Below are 8,016 nucleotides of genomic sequence, written 5' to 3'. Positions count from 1 at the left end.
TGGGAACGGCGGCGGCGAGGACACCTGGCGGCTCCTGATTGGGCGCGGGGGCGGTTGGACATGTCCGGCGGCTGGGCGGACATGTCCGGCTGCGGGTAGGGATGGATCTAGGGTTTGGACTGCGCGGAAAAATCGGGGAGGGGCACATATTTGTAGGTAGAGGGAGCTAGGAGAGTCCAAATGAGGAGCGGTTTTCACCCACATGATCGTGATCGAACGGCCGAGAGCATGGAGGGGAGTTTGCTGGGTTTTGGGCCACTTTGGAAGGGTGTTGGGCTGCAAAGAGAAAGGGGGTTTCGGGCTACACGGTTAACCATTGGAGTATCAAACGAGCTCCAAATGGCACGAAACTTGACAGGCGGTCTACCGGTGCTATACCAAGGCCACTTGGCAAGACTCGGTCCATTCCGAGAACGTTTAACACCCGCTCACAACGAGAGACAAAAGGGGAACGCCGAAGGACATAGGAGTGCCGGATTACAAAACGGACAACGGGGAAAATGCTCGGACGCATGAGACGAACACGTATGCAAAATGAGATGCACATGCTGACATGATAAAATGCAACACGCAAGCAAATGACATGGCAACGACATGGCAACGACGGCGAATAACTGACAGACACCTGGCGCATCGGATCCGGGGCGTTACAATGTAACTCTTTTTGCGGTGTGTTTGTCGAGATCCGATGAATTGTGGGTTTATGATCAAGTTTATCTATGAGAAATATTTGAATCTCCTCTGTATTCTTTTATGTGTGATTAAGTTATCTTTGCAAGTCTCTTCAAATTATCAGTTTGGTTTGGCCTACTAGATTGATCTTTCTTGCAATGGGAGAAGTGCTTAGCTTTGGGTTCAATCTTGCAGTGTCCTTTCCCTGTGACAGCAGGGGCAGCAAGGCACGTATTGTATTGTTGCCATCGAGGATAAAAAGATGGGGTTTATGTCATATTGCATGAGTTTATCCTTCTACATCATGCCATATTTCTGAATGCGTTACTCTATTCTTATGAACTTAATACTCTAGCTGCAGGCAGGAGTCGGTCGATGTGTGGAGTAATAGTAGTAGATGCAGAATCGTTTCGATCTACTTGTCACGAACGTGATGCCTGTATACATGATCATGCCTAGATAATCTCATAAATATGCGCTTTTCTATCAATTGCTCGACAGTAATTTGTTCACTCACCGTAATACTTATGCTATCTTGAGAGAAGCCACTAGTATAACCTATGCCCCCGGGTCTATCTTTTATCATATAAGTTTTCATCTATCTTCTATTTGTTGGGGAACGTTGCAGAAAATTAAAATTTTTCCTACGGTTTCACCAAGATCCATCTATGAGTTCATCTAAGCAACGAGTCAAGGGAGAGAGTTTGCATCTACATACCACTTGTAGATCGCGTGCGGAAGCTTGCAAGGTGATGATGTAGTCGTACTCGACGTGATCCAAATCACCGATGACCAGCGCCGAACGGACGGCACCTCCGCGTTCAACACACGTACGGGACGGGAGACGTCTCCTCCTTCTTGATCCAGCAAGGGGAAGGAGAGGTTGATGAAGATCCAGCAGCACGACGGCGTGGTGGTGGATGCAGGGCGTCACAGCAGCAGGGCTTCGCCGAGACTACGAGGGAGAGACGTAACGGGGGGAGATGGAGGCGCCAGGGGCTGGTGTGTGAAGTCCCTCCTCTCCCCCACTATATATAGGGGTGCCAGGGGGGGGGCGCCGGCCCTAGTAGATGAGATCTACTAGGGGGGGCGGCGGCCTAGGGGAGGTTTCCCTCCCCCCCAAGGCACCTAGGGGTGCCTTCCACCACTAGGACTCCTCCTAGGGGGAAACCCTAGGCGCATGGGCCTATAGGGGCTGGTGCCCTTGGCCCATGAAGGCCAAGGCGCACCCCCTACAGCCCATGTGGCCCCCCGGGACAGGTGGCCCCACCCGGTGGACCCCCGGGACCCTTCCGGTGGTCCCGGTACAATACCGATAACCCCGAAACTTGTCCCGATGCCCGAAATAGCACTTCCTATATATAATTCTTTACCTCCGGACCATTCCGGAACTCCTTGTGACGTCCGGGATCTCATCCGGGACTCCGAACAACATTCGGGTTTTCTGCATATACATATCTTCATAACCCTAGCGTCACCGAACCTTAAGTGTGTAGACCCTACGGGTTCGGGAGACATGCAGACATGACCGAGACGCTCTCAGTCAATAACCATCAGCGGGATCTGGATACCCATGATGGCTCCCACATGCTCCTCGATGTTTTCATCGGATGAACCACTATGTCGAGGATTCGATCAAACCCTGTATGCAATTCCCTTTGTCAATCGGTATGTTACTTGCCCGAGACTCGATCGTCGGTATCCCAATACCTTGTTCAGTCTCGTTACCGGCAAGTCACTTTACTCGTACCGTAATGCATGATCCCGTGTCCAACACCTTGGTCACATTGAGCTCAATATGATGATGCATTACCGAGTGGGCCCAGAGATACCTCTCCGTCATACGGAGTGACAAATCCCAGTCTCGATCCGTGTCAACCCAACAGCTACTTTCGGAGATACCTGTAATGCACCTTTATAATCACCCAGTTACGTTGTGACGTTTGATACACCCAAGGCACTCCTACGGTATCCGGGAGTTACACGATCTCATGGTCTAAGGAAGAGATATTCGACATTGGCAAAGCTCTAGCAAAACGAACTACACGATCTTTTATGCTATGCTTAGGATTGGGTCTTGTCCATCACATCATTCTCCTAATGATGTGATCCCGTTATCAACGACATCCAATGTCCATAGTCAGGAAACCATGACTATCTGTTGATCACAACAAGCTGGTCAACTAGAGGCTTACCAGGGACATATTGTGGTCTAAGTATTCACACGTGTATTACGATTTCCGGATAATACAATTATAGCATGAATAAAAGACAATTATCATGAACAATGAAATATAATAATACTTTTATTATTGCCTCTAGGGCATATTTCCAACAGTCTCCCACTTGCACTAGAGTCACCAATCTAGTTACATTGTGATGAATCGAACACCCATAGAGTTCTGGTGTTGATCATGTTTTGCACGCGAGAGAGGTTTAGTTAGCGGATCTGCGACATTCAGATCCGTGTGCACTTTGCAAATCTCTATGTCTCCATCTTGAACATTTTCACGGATGGAGTTGAAACGACGCTTGATGTGCCTGGTCTTCTTGTGAAACCTGGGCTCCTTGGCAAGGGCAATAGCTCCAGTGTTGTCACAGAAGAGTTTGATCGGCCCCGATGCATTGGGTATGACTCCTAGGTCGGTGATGAACTCCTTCACCCAAATCGCTTCATGAGCTGCCTCCGAGGCTGCCATGTACTCCGCTTCACACGTAGATCCCGCCACGACGCTCTGCTTGCAACTGCACCAGCTTACTGCTCCACCATTCAACATATACACGTATCCGATTTGTGACTTAGAGTCATCCAGATCTGAGTCGAAGCTAGCGTCGACATAACCCTTTACGACGAGCTCTTCGTCTCCTCCATAAACGAGAAACATGTCCTTCGTCCTTTTCAGGTACTTCAGGATATTCTTGACCGCTGTCCAGTGTTCCTTGCCGGGATTACTTTGGTATCTTGCTACCAAACTTACGGCAAGGTTTACATCGGGTCTGGTACACAGCATGGCATGCATAATAGATCCTATGGCTGAAGCATAGGGGATGACACTCATCTCTTCTTTATCTTTTGCCGTGGTCGGTGACTGAGCTGAGCTCAGTCTCATACCTTGTAACATAGGCAAGAACCCCTTCTTGGACTGATCCATTCTGAATCTCTTCAAAATCTTATCAAGGTATGTGCTTTGTGAAAGACCTATGAGGCGTCTCGATCTATCTCTATAGATCTTGATGCCTAATATATAAGCAGCTTCTCCAAGGTCCTTCATTGAAAAACACTTATTCAAGTAGGCCTTAATGCTGTCCAGAAATTCTATATTATTTCCCATCAGGAGTATGTCATCTACATATAATATGAGAAATGCTACAGAGCTCCCACTCACTTTCTTGTAAACGCAGGCTTCTCCATAAGTCTGCATAAACCCAAACGCTTTGATCATCTCATCAAAGCGAATGTTCCAACTCCGAGATGCTTGCACCAGTCCATAAATGGATCGCTGGAGCTTGCATACTTTGTTAGCGTTTCGAGGATCGACAAAACCTTCCGACTACATCATATACAGTTCTTCCTTAAGATGCCCGTTAAGGAATGCTGTTTTGACGTCCATCTGCCATATCTCATAATCATAGTATGCGGCAATTGCTAACATGATTCGGACGGACTTTAGCTTCGCTACGGGAGAGAATGTCTCGTCGTAGTCAATCCCTTGAACCTGTCGATAACCCTTAGCGACAAGTCGAGCTTTATAGATGGTAATATTACCATCCGCGTCCGTCTTCTTCTTAAAGATCCATTTGTTTTCTATCGCTCGCCGATCATCGGGCAAGTCTGTCAAAGTCCATACTTTGTTTTCATACATGGATTCTATCTCGGATTTCATGGCTTCAAGCCATTTGTTGGAATCCGGGCCCGCCATTGCTTCTTCATAGTTCGAAGGTTCATTGTTGTCTAACAACATGATTTCCAGGACAGGGTTGCCGTACCACTCTGGTGCGGAACGTGTCCTTGTGGACCTACGAAGTTCAGCAGTAACTTGATCGGAAGTACCTTGATCATTATCATTGTTTTCCTCTTCAGTTGGTGTGGGCATCACAGGAACGGTTTCCTGCGCTGCGCCACTTTCCCGCTCAAGAGGTAGTACTTCACCGAGTTCTACTTTCCTCCCACTTACTTCTTTCGAGAGAAACTCTTTTTCTAGAAAGCATCCGTTTTTGGCAACAAAGATCTTGCCTTCGGATCTTAAGTAGAAGGTATACCCGACAGTTTCCTTAGGGTATCCTATGAATACGCATTTTTCCGACTTGGGTTCGAGCTTTTCAGGTTGAAGTTTCTTGACATAAGCATCGCATCCCCAAACTTTTAGAAACGACAGCTTAGGTTTCTTTCCAAACCATAATTCATACGGTGTCGTCTCAATGGATTTAGACGGTGCCCTATTAAAGTGAATGTAGCTGTCTCTAGAGCGTATCCCCAAAATGATAGCGGTAAATCGGTAAGGGACATCATAGACCGCACCATATCCAATAGAGTGCAATTACGACGTTCGGACACACTGTTTCGCTGAGGTGTTCCAGGCGGCGTGAGTTGTGAAACGATTCCACATTTCCTTAAGTGTGTACCAAATTCGTGACTTAAGTATTCTCCTCCACGATCTGATCGTAAGAATTTTATCTTTCGGTCACGTTGATTCTCTACCTCATTCTGAAATTCCTTGAACTTTTCAAAGGTCTCAGACTTGTGTTTCATTAAGTAGACATACCCATATCTACTCAAGTCATCTGTGAGAGTGAGAACATAACGATATCCTCCGCGAGCCTCAACGCTCATTGGACCGCACACATCGGTATGTATGATTTCCAACAAGTTGGTTGCTCGCTCCATTGTTCCGGAGAACGGAGTCTTGGTCATTTTGCCCAAGAGGCATGGTTCGCACGTGTCAAACGATTCATAATCAAGAGACTCTAAAAGTCCATCGGCATGGAGCTTCTTCATGCGCTTGACACCAATGTGACCAAGGCGGCAGTGCCACAAGTATGTGGGACTATTGTTATCAACTTTAAATCTTTTGGCATCTACACTATGAACATGTGTAATATTACGCTCGAGATTCATTAAGAATAAACCATTGACCATCGGAGCATGACCATAAAACATATCTCTCATATAAATCGAACAACCATTATTCTCAGACTTAAATGAGTAGCCATCTCGTATTAAACGAGATCCAGATACAATGTTCATGCTCAAACTTGGCACTAAATAACAATTATTAAGGTTCAAAACTAATCCCGTAGGTAAATGTAGAGGCAGCGTGCCGACGGCGATCACATCGACTCTGGAACCATTCCCGACGCGCATCGTCACCTCGTCCTTCGCCAGTCTCCGTTTATTCCGCAGCTCCTGCTGTGAGTTACAAATATGAGCAACGGCACCGGTATCAAATACCCAGGAGTTACTACGAGTACTGGTAAGGTACACATCAATCACATGTATATCAAATATACCTTTGGTGTTGCCGGCCTTCTTATCTGCCAAGTATTTGGGGCAGTTCCGCTTCCAGTGACCCTTCCCCTTGCAATAAAAGCACTCAGTCTCAGGCTTGGGTCCATTCTTTGACTTCTTCCCGGTAACTGGCTTACCAGGCGCGGCAACATCTTTGCCGTCCTTCTTGAAGTTCTTCTTACCCTTGCCCTTCTTGAACTTAGTGGTCTTATTGACCATCAACACTTGATGTTCTTTCTTGATTTCAGCCTCTGCTGACTTCAGCATCGAGAACACTTCAGGAATGGTCTTTTCCATTCCCTGCATGTTGTAGTTCATCACAAAGCTCTTGTAGCTTGGTGGGAGCGACTGGAGGATTCTGTCAATGACCGCCTCATCTGGGAGGTTAATGTTCAGCTGGGTCATACGGTTGTGCAACCCAGACATCTTCAGGATGTGCTCACTGACAGAACTGTTTTCCTCCATCTTACAACTGTAGAACTTGTCGGAGACATCATATCTCTCGACCCGAGCATGAGCTTGAAAAACTAGTTTCAGCTCTTCGAACATCTCATATGCTCCGTGGTGCTCAAAACGCTTTTGGAGCCCCGGTTCTAAGCTGTAAAGCATGCCGCACTGAACGAGGGAGTAATCATCAGCACGAGACTGCCAAGCATTCATAATGTCTTGGTTCTCTGGGACGGGAGCGTCACCTAGCGGTCCTTCTAGGACATATTGTTTCCTGGCAGCTATGAGGATGATCCTCAGGTTCCGGACCCAGTCCGTATAGTTGCTGCCATCATCTTTCAGCTTGGTTTTCTCTAGGAACGCGTTGAAGTTCATGTTGACATTAGCGTTGGCCATTGATCTACAAGACATATTTGCAAAGGTTTTAGACTAAGTTCATGATAATAAAGTTCTAATCAAATTATGAACTCCCACTTAGATTAGACATCCCTCTAGTCATCTAAGTGTTACACGATCCGAGTCGACTAGGTCGTGTCCGATCATCACGTGAGACGGACTAGTCATCGTCGGTGAACATTCTCATGTTGATCGTATCTTCCATACGACTCGTGTTCGACCTTTCGGTCTCCGTGTTCCGAGGCCATGTCTGCACATGCTAGGCTCGTCAAGTTAACCCTAAGTGTTTTCGCTGTGTAAAACTGTCTTACACCCGTTGTATGTGAACGTAAGAATCCATCACACCCGATCATCACGTGGTGCTTAGAAGCGACGAACTGTAGCAACGGTGCACAGTTAGGGGAGAACACTTCTTGAAATTTTTATAAGGGATCATCTTATTTACTACCGTCGTCCTAAGTAAACAAGATGCATAATACATAATAAACATCACATGCAATTATATAGTTGTGACATGATATGGCCAATATCATATAGCTCCATTGATCTTCATCTTCGGGGCTCCATGATCATCTTGTCACCGGCTTGACACCATGATCTCCATCATCGTGTCTTCATGAAGTTGTCACGCCAACGACTACTTCTACTTCTATGACTAACGTTTAGCAATAAAGTAAAGTAGTTTACATGACGTTATTCAATGACACGCAGGTCATACAAAAAATAATGACAACTCCTATGGCTCCTGCCGGTTGTCATACTCATCGACATGCAAGTCGTGAATCCTATTACAAAGAACATGATCTCATACATCACAATTCATCATGCATCACAACTTCTGGCCATATCACATCACATGATCAATCGCCGCAAAAACAAGTTAGACGTCCTCTAATTGTTGTTGCATCTTTTACGTGGCTGCAATTGGGTTCTAGCAAGAACGTTTTCTTACCTACGAATTACCACAACGTGATTTTGTCAACTTCTATTTACCC

This window comes from Triticum dicoccoides, chromosome 7B (assembly GCF_002162155.2).
Source record: "Triticum dicoccoides isolate Atlit2015 ecotype Zavitan chromosome 7B, WEW_v2.0, whole genome shotgun sequence".
Taxonomy (NCBI): domain Eukaryota; kingdom Viridiplantae; phylum Streptophyta; class Magnoliopsida; order Poales; family Poaceae; genus Triticum; species Triticum dicoccoides.
The sequence above is the reverse complement of the archived record's forward strand: the minus strand, read 5'-3'. Positions refer to the sequence as shown.